Source organism: Anabrus simplex, chromosome 6, assembly GCF_040414725.1.
Source record: "Anabrus simplex isolate iqAnaSimp1 chromosome 6, ASM4041472v1, whole genome shotgun sequence".
NCBI classification, from domain to species: Eukaryota; Metazoa; Arthropoda; class Insecta; order Orthoptera; family Tettigoniidae; genus Anabrus; species Anabrus simplex.
In genome coordinates, this window is record NC_090270.1 from 9,918,268 (window position 1) to 9,936,706 (window position 18,439).

An 18,439-nucleotide genomic window follows, 5' to 3' on the forward strand; every position below is an offset into this window, starting at 1 on the left:
TTTGGAGACACCAAGTTAGAGTTGGCTCTTATACTGTAGTGTTGTTACAGTCTAAATAGTAATCACGATATTTTGAATAGTAGTGGTGATTTGTTGCCTACTAAGTGACTGATGCTCAGCGCACGAAGGCCTGCAGATTACGAGGTAATGTGTTTGGTCAGCATGATAAATCACCCTTATCTAGGAGATAATAGCAACACAGCCCTCTAACCATACCATTTGACATACAGTTATTTTCACAACGTCGAATAACACGTTCGTTTAAATACTGATTAGGATATTTTGAATAGTAGTGGTAATGATTATTATTTTTAAGAATGTTAAACCGCAGAAAAGAACAGGATGTGAATGTATGCTGTCTATTCAGTTCTCTGCTGTAAGATAACAACAGTCTATATATATGTTCCATGTCCTCTGTAACAGGATTAAACCTGTACAGAGTGTCAACATTTTCTGTCTTGTTCAGGTTACGCGTCGGATAGAGACGTAAATTCTTAGCGACGGTGTAGATAGTAGAGGGGAAGGGCTATCTAGCACAGGAGGGCATCTGTCCGTAAAACTGTCAGGAGGGGGGTGAACGCAGCTAAGCCTTGTCAGAGGAGGAGGAAGAACGCAGCCATGTATCGTTAGAGGAGGACCTCCGTGACGTTACGCTGTCAAGAAGGGCAGCTAGCCTTAAAACTATGTGCCAGTTCACTGTCCTAAATTGATAGTTTATTGGAACTAAAATGGACGCAATTGCCACGATATGAGTAAATACGGCACATAAATTCAATCATCTATGTCAATAAAATAAAATGTATGGCGTGATCGAGGCGGCAGTGAATAAGACAAAGTAAAGCCTGGAATTGTTACAACACTACTATTATAGGAAACCCGAGGCAACTATCGTACATCGCGAGCAGCAGATCAAGACTTTAAGAAAATATTAAGGAAATTTAATTGAGGAAAGCATGAAAATAAAGGCGGAAAATAAAGTGGCAAGTTCATAAGGAAGGTAGCGAGAAAATCTTACGTCACAACTTCCAATTGGCAAGGGAAGTCCAGTGATAGCTACCAAGAAAGAAATATTTAAGATACGGGGAATAACTGAATTTACATATAGAACAGCATTATAGCACTAATAGCTGAATTAAGAGCAGACATCTTGGCAATCTACAAGAGGAATTAGAATCGAAGTTAAAAACGTCAGACTTGATATAGAAGTTACCATGTTAGAAGGCTCTGAAACCCTTATGATGACGAAATTGACTTCATCTGTATTTATTTTTGGTGCATTTGCGCAAGAAATGGCTGTCAAGATGTGTTAAGAAGACGATGGCCCGATGTCCGGACGAGACTAACCTGAGATGACGGCAAGGGAAACCCTACCTATCCCATAACATCCCAGTGACCAGCGAAGGATGTAGCGTCCGTGTCTGATCTATAGATGTCCCAGATTCCGTTGGAGCAGATAGAAAAAGGTAAATCACGTATATTAGTGCAGTAAGTAGAATAAATCTTTTTGGAATAAAAATGATAATTTTTATGTGCGGTGAACAAATAGTGAGGCACTGAGATCTTCAACTTAGCTCAGAAATAGTAAATTCTCGCGATTTAATAATATATTTGTGTCGAAGTGAAGGGATGATACGTAATCATCTATACAATATAACCAATACTTGGCCAGGATATATGTAAAATAATTAACATGTAAGTGCATTCGCAATGACATTAAATCAAATGATGAGGTTATCATATATGAATTATAAGATCTATAACGACATAATGGTTAATATTATGAGTGAATAACGGGGCCAATGACATTGGATGTTAGGCCCCTTTTAACAACAAGCATCATCATCATCATCGTCATAATCATGAGTGAATAAGGGTTAATATCTTGTAAGATGGAGATAGTACAGTGCCATATAAAAATCATAGTTGGATTATATGAGGATATGAGAATAATGTGTAGTGAAACACAAGTTGATTAAGAAGAAATGGAGTAATCAAGTAGATAGATGATTGTCACAGAATTCTAAGCGTCAAGTCAATGTGTATATTAAGGTTATTTGCAAATGAAAGAAGAAATATGATAATGAGATATGAAGGAAATGATATATGAATATTGAATGAATATGAAGAAGAATAATGAAAGTGATATATTGTTTCGTCGGTAAAGAAGAAAATGATTTATTGTGAAGGTAAAAATAAGAGGGTTGAAGCAATTCAGGGTTAGTACTGTACTTGATTCCATGATAAGTGATTGTTCTTAGATATTCCATATCCAACATATTGAAAATACACTATGTAGGTTATATCGAATTTAGGCACCTGAAAATCATCGAGATGACTCACTGTAAGGAAAGTTGAGTAGGATATTAATTGAAATTTAACCCAGATCTCTACCATAATGATGATTATTTGATAAACAAGTACATGGCACTTACTTTAATCATATACACATGTATGACATATTGATCACATATAATTGCTGAAGGTCTTCATAAACAATACTCAATACCTGTTTTTTAAATAACAGTATGTGAGGTGTTACAAATGTATTAATTACCTGATGACAGATTTCGCGAGACACAATTGCACAGATTTATGAGAGGATTGATATCCAGTTGAGGTATATAATGATAGTCGATATTAATTCAGAAGAGAGCGCATGATATAATTGACTTAATACTTATCTTTTTCCTGATGCATCCATGAAACTAGTGCCTAAGTAATTAATTTATCCTTATTCTAGATATTAAAAATACTTGAATACTTAAATATTTAAGGCCTGAATACCTATAACTAAATAATTAAAAGAACATATGAATTTAGGAAGGCAAGTGATTGATGCTGAAATGAAAGATTTCCCAGGAAGATCTGTAAATATTTTTATAACTGTAACTAAAGAAGGAATATTAACTTATACACAGATGAAAAATGAAACAACGATGTGATTTCAATTTAGATGGGTAGAATTTTTCAGAATGATTCCAATTTTCTATTTTCTATTCTACATAATTATTAATTTAACATAATCAAAGATCTTTGATGAAATGATAGAGGATAATTAATCAATTTTAAATTAAGATAGTCATTATTTTCAAGAATATTTCATTCTTTTCTTTGATTTGCTACATTTTTAATAAATGAATGTGATGAGACGTTATTGGTATTCTTGTTCATATATTAGTGTAAGCATTATAGTTATATAATCATCTTTAGTTTAAGATTTGCGGAACTGTTTTTACAAGAAAGGTTATTTGATACGGTGGAGACGTCATTCGACATTATCGATAAAGGAAATAGGCCGTCAAGCATAACAACATTTGTAATATATCGGAACCCACGACAACAAGACAAAGTCTGATTGGAAATTAGACGTTAACGAGGTAGTCTAGATTTCTTCACGACCCGCCCTGGACGCAGGAACCGTACAAATATAATCCTCTGTAGTTAAGCCTCCGGCTATGTCAACATCAGTGAGGTTAGCCACATAAAAAATTCCGCACTAAAAACAAGTGCTCGTGGTTAGGACCTGACAAGATGGCAGCTGTCAAAAGAGCTTTGACGTCGCCATAAGACCTATCTGTGTCGGTGCGACGTAAAGCCCCTAGCAAAAAAAGAGCTTTGATATTAAATTCCGCGCCTTCTACGTGGTTAAGATTGCAACAGTTAGGTTAGAGTAGATTAAGATGATAGCAGTGAGGTTATCCACGTTCACTTGTTCAAAATCCGCCCCCACGTGGTTAGAATCTGTCAAGATGGCAGCTGTCAAAAACACGTGGATTTTAAATTCCGCGCCTCTACGTGGTTAAGATGGCAAAAGTGAGGTTAGGGTAGGTTAAGATGGCAGCAGTGAGGTTAGCGACGTTCACTTGTTCAAAATTCGCGCCCACGTTGTTAGGATCTGTCAAGATGGCAGCCGTTAAAAACACGTGGATTTTAAATTTCGCGCCCTATACGTCGTTAAGATGGTAGCAGCGAGGCTAGCGACGTTCACTTGTTCAACAAGTGCACGTGGTTACGACCTGTCAAAATGGAAGCTGTTATCTTGACAACTATCAAAAGAGCTTGGATATTAAATTCCGCGCCCTCTACGTGGTTAAGATTGCAACAGTGAAGTTAGAGTCTCTTAAGATGGTAGCAGTGAGGTTATCCACGTTCACTTGTTCAAAATCCGAGCCCACGTGGTTCGGAACTGTCAAGGTGGCAGCTGTCAAAAGTACGTGGATTTTAAATTCCGCTCCGTCTACGTCGTTAAGATTGCAACAGTGAGGTTAGGCCCTGTTAATATGATAGCAGTGAGGTTATCCACGTTCACTTGTTCGAAATCCGCGCCCACGTGGTTAGGATCTGTGAAGATGGCAGCTGTCAAAAACACGTGGATTTTAAATTCCGCGCCTCTACGTGGTTAAGATGGCAAAAGTGAGGTTAGGGTAGGTTAAGATGGCAGCAGTGAGGTTAGCGACGTTCACTTGTTCAAAATTCGCGCCCACATGGTTAGGACCTGTCAAGGTGGCAGCTGTCAAAAGCACTTGGATTTAAAATTCCGCGCCCGCCCACGTGCTGCTTAAGGTGGCAGCAGTGAGGTTAGGCCCTGTCAAGATGGCAGCAGTGTGGTTAGCGGCGTTCTCTTGCCCGAAAAAGTGAGGTTAGGGTTCGTGAAGATGACAGCTGTCAAAAGCAGATGGCTTTGTTTGTAAACCACGTGACGTCACGATCACGTGGTCATGACGTCATGGGGTCAGTGACCTTGGCCGGGTTAAATGACCTCGTGGGTAAATGCTGATTCAGCTCTCATTGTTTTAGTACCACCACAGCTCATACTACTGTCTATAAGGACCGACGCCATTCCGCACTCCATAGGTCTTTGATGAATCGTCGACAGTGTTCCCATAAGTCTGTGTGAGGAACTGCTATGTTATAGTCTAATCCGGTACGCATCGCCGCCTTGTTTGCTACTGGGTCTACTTTCATCTTGCCCTGGATTTCAGAATGTCCTGGAATCCACATGAAGATTAACTCAACATGACGAAGGAACAAGTCATAGCTTAATTTGCGTAAATTCTGAATATACCAGTTATTTGTATGTTCGGGGTTATCTAATGCCATCAGCGTGCTTAATGAATCGATGTATATTAGAGCTTTTAATATTCCGGAATATTTTATATACAATAAGACCTGACGGATTGCAAGAAGCTAGTGTATTTTAGTTGTGGCAAGTAAAATGCTGCGCCCACGCCAGTTGGAGATAGATAGTAATAAACTGCTCGTGATTGCTTAAAACTAGGTGAATAAAAACTTGTCGTAACATGACTATTTTTCCTAGGGGTGAAGGACTCTCTTCGAACATAGTCTGAAGAATGTCGGGTTTAAATGTACTAGCTCGGAAAGGTATGGAGTACTTAGGGTGGTTTATGGTTTGTACCATACTAGTACGAAAACGGCCAAATTTGTTAAATGGCCATAATAGAGCCGATTAATGTTCTTCATTAACATTCCGTTTTTTATAACATTCTTGTAAAAGATGTAATTTCAAGAGAGTGAGATGGCGATATTTATTTACTTTGTTTAGAATATATTTGCTTGAGAGTATTGGTCGTCTAAACTTTAATGGTAGTTCCGCTGCTTCAGCTAAAAGTTCATTCGTTGGAGATGAAGACATAGCCCCATGATTAATCGAATTATTTTATTAAAATGATAGGTATCAAGTTTGCGTATGCGGCTAGTAGAAGCTACATCTATAAAATGGCAACCGTATTCTAATAATGATCGGATTATACTTTTATATATCTTAAGAAGTGCATATGGATCCGATCCCCATGAGTGTTTAGTGAGAGATTTAATAATATTATACTTAGTTTCTAATATGGAAATAACATATTCGATATATTCTTTCCAGAGTAATTTATTATCGATTTTAATTCCTAGATATATGGTCGATTTTAAATACTAATCTCATGGGGGCCTGATTTTATTGGCGTATGATCATAATTACGTTTCCTCTCAAAATTATTGCAGTGGATGTAGTGATGTAGAAGCCTTTGGAGAACCGTTATGTATTTTCAATGGTAGTGCGGGATACTATGACCGATCCTTTAATGGAATGAATAACGATGTCGTCGGCTTATTGTGCGAGTCTAGCGTGTTGAGCGATCACCTGCTCTAATTCGAAAGTATATAACAGATAAAATATCACATTGTGTGAAGTCAGTAGTATAATTGGATTGTTCGGCCGCCGCCACCACCTCCTCCGGATCCCAGGGGCCTCCTCCTCCTCCTCTTCCTCCCGAGAGGCCTTCCCAGGGTCCTTCTCTTCCTCCTCCTCCTCCTCCCGAGAGGCCTTCCCAGGGGCCTCTTCCTCCTCCCGAGGGGCCTTCCCAGGGTCCTCCTCTTCCTCCACCTCCTCCTCCTCCTCCCGAGAGGCCTTCCCAGGGCCCTCCTCTTCCTCCTCCTCCTCCCGAGAAGCCTTCCCAGGGGCCTCCCCCTCCTCCCGAGGGGCCTTCCCAGGGGCCTCCTCCTCCTCTTCCTCCTCCTTCTCCCGAGAAGCCTTCCCAGGGGCCTCCTCCTCCTCCCGAGGGGCCTTCCCAGGGGCCTCCTCCTCCTCCTCCCGAGAGGCCTTCCCAGGGGCCTCCTCCTCCTCCCGAGGGGCCTTCCCAGCGGCCTCCTCCTCCTCCTCCTCCTCCTCCTCCTCCTCCTCCTCCCGAGGGGCCTTCCCAGGAGCCTTCCCAGGGGCCTCCTCCCCCTCCTCCTCCCCCTCCTCCCGAGAGGCCTTCCCAGGGGCCTCCTCCTCCTCCTCCCGAGAGGCCTTCCCAGGGGCCTCCTCCTCCTCCTCCTACTCCTCCTCCCGAGAGGCCTTCCCAGGGGCCTCCTCCTCCTCCTCCTCCCGAGGGGCCTTCCCAGGAGCCTTCCCAGGGGCCTCCTCCTCCTCCACCTCCCCCTCCTCCCGAGAGGCCTTCCCAGGGGCCTCCTCTTCCTCCTCCTCCTCCTCCTCCCGAGGGGCCTTCCCAGGAGCCTTCCCAGGGGCCTCCTCCTCCTCCACCCCCTCCTCCCGAGAGGCCTTCCCAGGGGCCTCCTCCTCCTCCCGAGAGGCCTTCCCAGGGGCCTCCTCCTCCTCCTCCTCCCGAAGGGCCTTCCCAGGAGCCTTCCCAGGGGCCTCCTCCTCCTCCCGAGAGGCCTTCCCAGGGGCTTCCTCTTCCTCCTCCTCTTCCTCCTCCCGAGGGGCCTTCCCAGGGGCCTCCTCCTTCTCCTCCTCCCCTCCTCCCGAGAGGCCTTCCCAGGGGCCTCCTCCTCCTCCTCCCGAAGGGCCTTCCCAGGAGCCTTCCCAGGGGCCTCCTCCTCCTCCTCCCCCTCCACCCGAGAGGCCTTCCCAGGGGCCTCCTCTTCCTCCTCCCGAGGGGGCCTTCTCAGGGGCCCATGTCACCTCCTCCTCCCGAGAGGCCTTCCCAGGGGCCTCCTCCTCCTCCTCCTCCCGAGAGGCCTTCCCAGGGGCCTCCTCCTCCTCCCGAAGGGCCTTCCCAGGAGCCTTCCCAGGGGCCTCCTCCTCCTCCCGAGAGGCCTTCCCAGGGGCTTCCTCTTCCTCCTCCTCTTCCTCCTCCCGAGGGGCCTTCCCAGGGGCCTCCTCCTCCTCCTCCCCCTCCACCCGAGAGGCCTTCCCAGGGGCCTCCTCTTCCTCCTCCCGAGGGGGCCTTCTCAGGGGCCCATGTCACCTCCTCCTCCCGGGAGGCCCTCCCAGAGGCCTGCTCCTCCTCCCGCTGGAAATTGGAATTGGTAAACAAAGCCACGTGCTTTTTTGGACAGCCACGTGCTTTTTGACAGCTGTCATCGACAACAACGCATCACTAACCTCACTGCTGCCATCTTAACGCTCCTAAACCTTAGTGGTACCAACTTACCCTCACAAGCGCGAGATTTGAATTGGTAAACAAATCCATGGGCTTTTTGACAGCCACGTGCATTTTGACAGACAAAAACGCATCGCTAACCTCAGTACTACCATCTTGACGGGCCTAAACCTTAATGCTACCAACTTAAACTCACTAGCGCGAGATTTCAATCGGTAAACAAATCCACGTGCTTTTTGACAGCTGTCATCCGCCATCTTTAAACTACAGAGCACCGTGCTGCCCTCTTTATCGCAGTAGCTGCAAATTCGTCACCTGTCATCCGCAGTGCTGCCATCTTAACGGACCTAAACCTTAGTGGTACTAACTTAACCTCACTAACGCGAGATTTGAATCGGTAAACAAATACACGTGCTTTTTTGACAGCTGTCATCCGCCATCTTTAATCTATATAGCACAGTGCTGCCCTCTTTAGCTACTTACCTTTGAAATGTGGTGGCACGCAATTCCACGTGACAGCAGCCATCTTTAATCAAGAGAGCACAGTGGTGCCCTCTTTGTGGCGGTGGCAAATTCCACGTGCTCTTCTTTGGAAACAAACCCACGTGATTTTTTCTGACAGTTGTCATCCGCCATCTTGCATCACAAACCTCAGTGCTGCACTCTTTAGCTAGATACCTTTGAAATGTGGTGGCGGCAATTTGAAAAATTCTACATTCTCTTGTTTGGAAACAAACCCATGCCCTTTTCTGACAGCTATCATCCGCCATCTTTAATCCAGAGAGCACCGTGCTGCCCTCTTTAGCTACTTACCTTTGAAGTGTGGTGGCGGCAAATTCTACGTGCTCTTGTTTGGAAACAAACCCATGTGCTTTTCTGACCGCTGTCAACCGCCATCTTTAATCCGGACAGAACAGTGCTGCACTCTTTAGCTAGATACCTTTGAAATGTGGTGGCGGCAAATTCCACGTGCTCTTGTTTGGAAACAATTCAACGTGCTTTTTTGACAGCTTTCATCCGCCATCTTTAATCAACAAAGCACCATGCTGCACTCTTTAGTTGAAATGTGGTGGCGGCAAATTCCACGTGCTCTTGTTTGGAACAAATTCTACGTGCTCTTCAGCTGTCATCCACCATCTTTAATCAAGAGAGCACCGTGCTGCACTCTTTAGTTGAAATGTGGTGGCGGATAATTAGAAAAAATATTTTTGACAAGCAGCCATTTTTAATCAACAGAGCATCGTGCTGCCCTCTTTAGCTACTTACCTTTGGGGCGGTTAATTTGAAAAATTATATTTGACAAGCTGCCATCCTTATTCAACAGAACACCGTGCTGCTATCTTTATCGTAGTAGCGAGCAATTTAAAATCTAGATGCTTTTCTAACAGCTCTCATCCACCATCTTACATCGCTTACCTGTACTCTTTAGTTGAAATGTGGTGGCGGACAATTCTATTCGACAGCAGCCATCTTTATTCAACATAGTACCATGCTGCTATCTTTACGGCTACTACATCGCTAATTAGCATTCTAACCGGCACCACCCTCTAGGAGCCCGGTTACATCCTAGTGGTGATGAGGTTAATAACCTTACCCACCAGCTGAGGTAAGAAAAAAAGAGAGAGAAAGAGAAAAAGAGAGAGAGAGAGAGAGCCACAGCCTGGTGTGAAGGTTGCTATTGTGTCCGCCCCCAATGGGTAGATAAAGCGAACACAAGAGAGAACAAGGGGCAAAAGTAAAACAACAAGTCAACCTACATCAAAAAATTCAAGGATAAAAACAACACCAGCCAACAACATGATACTAAAATTACCCAAAGGGAGAAATAGAGACACTTACCCAAAACGTAGAGGAAAAGCGGCTTAAGGCCCGTGGACACCAAACCAAAAGAAATAGTTGCAGCGCTGCACCAAACGTGGTAAATGAAAACCAACTTTTAAGAGATATGAAAGAAAACTTTAATAGAAATTAAAATGAGAGGTAACAATTCAAAAAGATAATATCTGGAGGAAACCTAGGTTCATCATTAAAGGAGAAGATTAAAGTCAGATAATAACTTAAACCAAGTGTTAAAGAATGTAAATACTCGTTTAACAGTAATTGGATTAACTTGCAAGAACTTGATATGTTTTGTTAATAAATAGCCAACAAGGCAACTTAAAATAAGAAAATGTAGACTTCATTTAACAAATAATAAAGGAACTAATCCGTAAATATCAACAAGGAAAAACAACAGTGACCTCCATACCTCAAACAAGGTAAGTAAAATGTTGATTTAAATGTGATCGATCACGCGTTAAAGAGAAAAACAAGTACCATACTTAGTAAACAATCAGTAGTTCCATGACCTTTAGGCCGGTTGCCTTTTAACTTTATCACAATTCATTCCAATTTCTACCAAGGGCAATTTCCAAGGTCACACGAAAGTAATGGTAGAAGCTACACATTTCGCCCGGACAAAGTACGAGGCGAAACCCCAAGAGGTTGGCCGAAATTAATAACTTTATATGAAAGAAATGCCAACGATACCAGGCAACAAAAATATTTCATCCAAGAAACACACACGAACCAACAACAATCCCCATTAAAAACAAAACCGCACACAACAATGACCCAACACACGTTGCCATAGTAACGGAAAAGCGAAGCACAGTCTACAAATAAGAAGGAAAACAAACAGTTAAAAAATTCACAGAAATCCCAGAAACAAAAACAAAACAAAGCAAGGAGAAATAAATCCCAGAAGGCAAGGAACCCGAAGGAAAGCTAACCCCGCTACCTTAGAAACAGCGCCTTGGTTCACACCATAAGGTACAATCAAATTGCAAAAAAAACTTTTACTTAATTTTAAAATAAACATACTAATTTCTTTCACCGTGTGAACTGCATTCTAAAATAATTAATTGCCGAAACCGTTTCCTATGGTTCACAGACGCACACGATATCCCGCACAAATTTCGAAGAGGAAGTCTTAATCCCAATTATTATTATTATTATTATTATTATTATTATTATTATTATTATTATTATTATTATTATTATTATTATTATTATTATTATTATTATCTTGGAGTGCGCCGAAACACATTAATCTTCTTGCTTTCCCAGAATTACTTTAATCCAAAACAGTTACATACCTTTGAGTCCAGAAAAATTGAGAAGTTCAAACCTGGCCATTGTTATTGAAGAGCGGCAACCACGAGGCCGTGAACTAAGGTTGTTCACCAAGGATCCTGGAGAATTATCGTAGCAAAAACGTAGTCCAATAAAACAGTAGGAGGCCAGCAACTAATCCAATAAGGGATTATCCCTCTTAAGGACGATATCACGGTGGTTTTAGCACAACCACCCGCCGCATAGCGGAACACACACATTCACGTCCATCCATGGCGGCTGCAGAACGCCAACTCACTCGGAAGTAGTCGCTGGCAGTCTGCACTAGACTCGCCTCACACCACTCGCGCACGCGCAGTAGGCACAGACGCAGTACTCAGAACAGCAGCGCACGGCATACTGTCCTCAAAAAAGTATATTGGCAAAAGCCGATTGACACAGAATTTCCAGATGGCAACACAAACGCCAGTTCGAAAAGGATATAGGGGGAGTCTCAAACTACTAAATACTGTCTCAGCACTTAGGTGCCTACGACACAAATTGGCGGTGGCTGTTATAGCCTCTTCCTCTGTTAAGGCATAGCTTTATCGAACAAGTTTAAACATGCATCGGGAAAGTTAGAGTATGCTCGTGCTGCAGTGATGACGTCATTGTGCCTGTTTAGACCTGATCGTTTTCTTAAGAGTAAGTAGGAGTAAGGAATGCAATAAGTATGCATCATAAAAGCAAGAGTGTGCATGTGCTGCAGCGATGAGGTTATTGTAGGTGTGCATGTTTAAACCCGTTCGTTGACTAAACAGTGATAGAGAGTGGAGTGCAAACATGACGAAAACATTAATAGTTGATGTGCAAGGCTTTAAAGTAAATGGCAACAAATTTGTGTTTAAAAAGGTGGCTGTGTTAGATTGCAGTGTGCTGTGGGCACCAAAACTTGTTAGTTTAGTATTTATCCCACCGTTCCCTTACTGTTTGCAAACAGATGAAGATAAAAAGCAGACTCAATGGATTGAAAACAATTTAGGTTTGAAATGGGGAGAAAAAGGAATACCTTATCGTTTTCTACCTTTAATGATGAATGCACATTTGTCAAGAGCAGATCTTGTTCTTTTAAAGGGTTGTGAAAATAAAGAATGGTTGCGTGATTATCTACCATCATCGTATGAAATTATCGACATGCATGAATTGGGGTGCCCATCATTTAAAACTCTTCCGAAAGAGCATAGTAGAGAAACAAGTAAACAGTCTTTACAACATGTATGCATGCTCTTTGATTGGTTGTGTTGCAGTGCATGCCGGGAAGTGAACAGCATATGTAAACTGCAGTGTCGAAATAACCTTAGTGTAAAAGAAACATTTGTAGAGTAAAGACATCATGTCATTTCTAACAGATACTAAGTGTAACGCAGTTGAAAAGGCGATCGTAAAGTTTTATGCATGCAAAAAGAAACTAAACACTTTTACTGAAGAAGAGTTAAATGCATTACCAAAAGCATTTTTGGTTAATGTAGCTGCGAATGCTCTAAAGAAGATTTGGGATAAGGTGCCTCGTGAGTGGACTCAAGATCCTGTTTTGTTAGAGCTTCAAACGTGTAGTTTACATCATGAACACGCGAGTTTAGGTAGAAGACCTTCTGTGAGACAGTGCCGTACATGTCAACTAATTAAACTGTATCACGGACCTAAAACTAACGAGTTGTCTTCGCTTATAAACACTTATCATGGCTGTGGAGAGAGTAAACAAGGAAAAGGTGAAGAAACGTGCTGGGAAAAAGATGAGGAAGCATGTTTGGCGTGGACTCATCAATAAAGTGATTTATCTTCTTTTCTTCGTGCTTCATCTCCCCTGCGGCCCTAGAACACGTTCGCCTGACACGTAATTACATGCTGCCTGCACAGAGTGTGTCGTGTAGCTGTTAAAATCTGCTTCGTGAAGTTATGCTGTGTGTGTGTTATTACCTAGTGCTTCAGCTGCTCAGAAGAAGATAGCAGCACTTGTCGTTGTTGGTGTAATAAAAACGAAAACTGAGTGACAAAGACCGTAAAATAAACAAAGGATAAAATGTATATATATATATATTCTAAAATAAATATGAATTGTCAAAACATATTACAGGTGTTGTTTAATCCTACAGCATGTCCTAGTGACTTAGAAGAAAGGAGAGGTAGAGGATTAAAGGAAAACACACATAAGATTTAAAGTACATCCTCTTTATTAATCCATGAATTAAAGCTGTTATTAAAACCAAGCCATTTAACATACAGTTTATTCCCACGACGTCGAATAACACGGTCAACTAAATAGTGATCAGGATATTTTGTTTTCTGCAGTTCTTTGATGTAGAATCCTCCTTCAATAGGCTGACCTCTGAGATCGCGAAGTAAATACGTAACTGGATTATTAAGCTTAACACTTCTGATTTGAAAAATTTCAGTGCTCCAGTTAGGTGTGTATCCTTTTGCAAAGATAGACTTGTGTTTGCTGATACGAACACAATCACCTTCTTTAAAGCGATGGCGACGTGGATCAGCTGTTTTAATTACAAGATGAATAGCATCTATACGAGGTGTATTCTTTGTAACAAGGCGTGGCTTTGTTCCGATAGTGCGATGAGGTGTATCGTTGTAGGTAGATAAAAGTCTAGGTAGCAGATCAATCCAACGATATGAACCTTGCGATGTAAATTCTCGCCACATCATTGTTTCGAGTGTACGATTAAAGCGTCCTACAACACTTGCCTTGAGATTGCTGAACGTAGAGTAGTGTTGAATGCCAAGTAACTTGAGGTAAGAAGAAAAATCCTTGTTGTAAAACTCTTTACCTTGATCAGTTTGAAGAAGCCTTGGGCAGCGTTTCGATTCTTCAACAATATGTTTAAATGCTTCTTTAACTTGAGCTGCTGTTTTAGAACGCACGGGTTGTGCAAAAGCAAACTTCGAGTACACATCGATAATAGTAAGTAGATACTTATACCCCTTATTACTAGAAGCATATGAAATCATTTCTACTAAGTCTGCTTGCCAGAGATCATCTTTTCCTCGTGTAATAACGAGTCTGCGACAGTAGGTGTGACGTGCTGGTTTATGTAACTCATGTGCGATGTTTACCTTTACAGGTGAGATCTTCTCTTGACGAGCCATTACAAAATAATACCGGCATAACGTAGTTCTCTTCCTATTTCTAGAATTTCTGATCCGTGACAAGTGTGACCAGCCTCTTGCGATGCTCTTAAAAGTTGTAATCGTTCAACGAGTAAGTTTGGGTCATTCCAGTATCTTACATCCACACACGGCAACAAAGGCTTGTAGATAACATCAAGACTACGTGCAGTCGGAAACAGCTTAGAAATAAACTCACGATACTTGTAACTCTTATTTGCATTTACAGTTTCTGATCTCTTGTAATTACGTCGTGTTGCGTCAGTAGCAAAAAGTATTGCTTTATATTTTTAAGATCATCTTGTAAAATTATATCCTTGTCAGGTATTCGTGAGAAAAGAAGTTCTAAGAGTCTTTTCGAAGGTTTATAGGTAACACCTTTTACAATGAGTTTGTTGTTATTAATCTTAACATTTGAATTTCCCATCCAGAAACAGTCATCTTCGTAGCGAATACCCTAGGTAGTGTCAGTTTGTCCTGTAAAAAGTTTTCTATATAAGGTGCAAAGAGAGATCCATAGGTATCTTGAATAAAAGTTCTAAACTGATTGCGATATTCTGGTGATATCAGAAACTCAGACAAAGATGGTAGATTTTGCGCCGATGTAGTAGGTGTTTCAGCAATAACATCTGTAGTTAAAAACTCAACACGCTTAGATGGTGATGTATCATTAAGTTCTTCTTCTTCTTCCTTATCTTCCTCTTCATCTTCTTGATCTACATCCTGCTTCTTCTCTTCCTTATCTTGTTCATGCTTTACTTCTTATTCATGCTTCTCTTCATGATATGATGTTTGCATAGAAGCAAAACTTGAAGTAGACTGCGGTAATGAAATAGAATTAAAAAATTCTTTGAGTGGTGTACTTAGTTGTGTTTAAAAAAATAAATCCGTGTCTGCTTGAATACGTTTAAGCTCTTTAAATTTCCGTCGAATATTGTTTCGAGCTTGGATGATATGTTTTGTGATCTCCTTGCTAGATGTTAACATGATGATGGTTTTTAATCAAGTAGTTACTGTAATTCTGTGTTAATGCACATAAAATGATCCAAACCCATGCGATATCGTCCATGCTGTACATCACTTTCTGTATCAATAACTAAAACGCTATAACGGTGTAATGGCCAACATTTAGCACACATACGTTTAAAGTCATCGAATGTCATATCAGTGTTAACATGATCGTTATACACAGTAGTATAATAGGCGGATTCGGGCGCCACCACCCCCTCCGGCTCACAGAGGCCTCCTCCACCAACACCACAACCAGACGCCACCTCCACCACCACCACAGCCAGAGGCCTCCCGGAGGTCTCCTCCACCACCCGCGGGAAATTTGAATTTGTAAACAGAGCCACGTGCTTTTTGACAGCTGTCATCGACAACAACGCATCGCTAACCTCACTGCTGCCATCTTGACGGGCCTAAACCTCAGTGGTACCAACTTAACCTAACTAGCGCGAGATTTGAATAGGTAAACAAATCCACGTGTTTTTGACAGCCACGTGCTTTTTGACAGACAACAACGCATCGCTAACCTCAGTACTGCCATCTTGCCGGGCCTAAAACTCAGTAGTACCAACTTAACCTCACAAGCGTGAGATTTGAATTTGTAAACAAATCCACGTGTTTTTTGACAGCCACGTGCTTTTTTGACAGCTGTCATCCGCCATCTTTAAACTACAGAGCACCGTGCTGCCCTCTTTATCGCAGTAGCTGCAAATTCGTCACCTGTCATCGGCAGTGCTGCCATCTCGGCGGGCCTAAACCTTACTGCTACCAACTAAACCTCACTAGCGCGAGATTTGAATCGGTAAACAAATTCGCGTGTTTTTTTGACAGCTGCAATCCGCCATCTTTAATCCATAGAGCACCGTGCTGCCCTCTTTAGCTACTTACCTTTGAAATGTGTTGGCGGATAATTTGAAAAATGCTTTTTGACAGCAGCCAACTTTGAGCACCGTGCTGCCCTCTTTAGCTAGATAACTGTGGTGGCAGGCAATTCCACGTGACAGCAGCCATCTTTGAGCACAGTGCTGCCATCTTTGTGGTGGCGGCAAATTCCACGTGCTCTACAAACTCACGTGCTTTTTTCTAACAGCCGTCATCCGCCATCTTGCATCACAAACCCCAGTGCTGCACTCTTTACCTAGATACCTTTGAAATGTGGTGGCGGCAAATTCCACGTGCTTTACAAAAATATGTGCATTTCTGACAGCTGTCATCCGACAAGCTGTCGTCCGCCATCTTTAATCTAGAGAGCACCGTGCTGCCCTCTATGTGGTGGTGGCAAATTCCACGTGCTCTTGTTTGAAAAAAATACACGTGCTTTGTTTTGACAGCTGTCATCCGCCATCTTTAATCAAGAGAGCACCGTGCTGCACTCTTTAGCTACTTACCTTTGAAATGTGGTGACGGTAAAGTCCACGTGCTCTTGTTTGGAAACAAATCTACTTTTTTGGACAGCTCTTATCCGCCATCCTTAATCAACAGAGCATCACGCTGCCCTCTTTAGCTAATTACCGTTGAGGCGGGCAATTTAAAAAATAATTCTATTTGACAAGCTGCCATCTTTAATCTACAGAGCACCGTGCTGCTACCTTGCGGGCAGTTCCTACGTCACAGCTGTCATCCACCATCTTGCATCGCTAACCTTAGTGCTGCCCTCTTTAGCTACTTACCTTTGAGGCGGACAATTTGAAACATTCTATTTGACAGCAGCTATCTTTAAATCAAGAGAGCATCGTGCTGCCCTCTTTAGCTACATACCTTTGAAATGCGGTGGCGGACAATTTGAAAATTTCTGTTTGACAAGTTGTCATCTTTAATCAACAAAGCATTGTGCCGCACTCTTTAGGTAGATACATTTAACATGTGGTAGTGGATAATTTTGAAAAATTCCGTCAGCTGTTATCTGCCATCTTGCATCGCTTACCTCAGTGCTGCTATCTTTACGCTACTAAATCTTATCGTGGTGGCGGTGGTGGGAAATTTAGAATCTACATGCTTTTTTGACAGCTGACATTCGCCATCTTTAATCATGAGAGAACCGTGCTGGTATCTTGCGGGTAATTCCGTCTACTGTCATCTGCCATCTTTAATCAACAAAGCATCGTACTGCTATCTTTAGCTACATACATTTAACATGTGGTGGCGGATAATTTGAAAAACTTCCGTTAGCTATCATCCGCCATCTTTATTCAACAGAGCATCGTGCTGCTATCTCTAGCTACATACATTTAACATGTGGTGGCGGTAATTTGAAATTCTATTAGATGCTATCTTTAATCAAGAGAGCACCGTGCTGCTATTCCTTTGAATTGTGGTGACGGATAATTTGAAATTCCGTTAGCTATCATCATTAAACATTAGTGCATTCACTGACCTAACTTCTCACCTACTATCTTGAAGGAGAATATACGACACCTCCTCCACCTCCTGCTCTTCCTCCTCCTCCTCCCCTACCACCTCCGCCTCCTCCTCCACCTCTGTCAAGGCATAGCTTTATCGAACACGCATCGCGAAGGCAAGAGTGTGCAGCGATAACATTATTATGCATGTTTAGACTTGCGGATTACGAAAGAAATATAACAAGACTAAAATCGATGTTGTTATCATCAACCTGTGATTAGAACATTGATTGATGTGTTCAGATCACTAAACAAGTGATCAAGACTAGAATCGAACACGGTACTCGATACAACATGTGTTTAGAACATGCCAGGGGATACCTTTGTTCTAAGAAAATCAGATTGAAACATGACTAGAATCGATGCCGTTAGTTTCAACATGTAACTAGAACATTGATTGATGTGTTCAGATCGCTAAAAAAGTGATCAAGACTAGGATCGAACATGGTACTCGATACAACATGTCATGGGACATCTTTGTTCTAAGAAGATCAGATTGAAACCTAGCAAGACTAAAATCGATGCCGTTAACTTCAACATGTGATTACAACATTAAATCAGATTGAAACATAACAAGACTAGAATCGAACACTGCACTCGGTGTTGTTAACCTCAACATGTGATCAGAACATTAATTGATGTGTTCAGATCACTAAACAAGTAGAACCGAACACTGTACTCGATACAACATGTCAGGGGATACCTTTGTTCTAAGAAGATCAGATTGAAACATAACAAGACTAGAATTGAACACTGTACTCGATACAACATGTCAGGGGATAACTTTGTTCTAAAAAGATCAAATTGAAACATAACAAGACTAGAATCGAACACTGCACTCGATGTCGTTAACCTTAACATGCGATCAGAACATTGATTGATGTGTTCAGATCACTAAACAACTAGAATCGAGCACTGTTCTCGATGTTG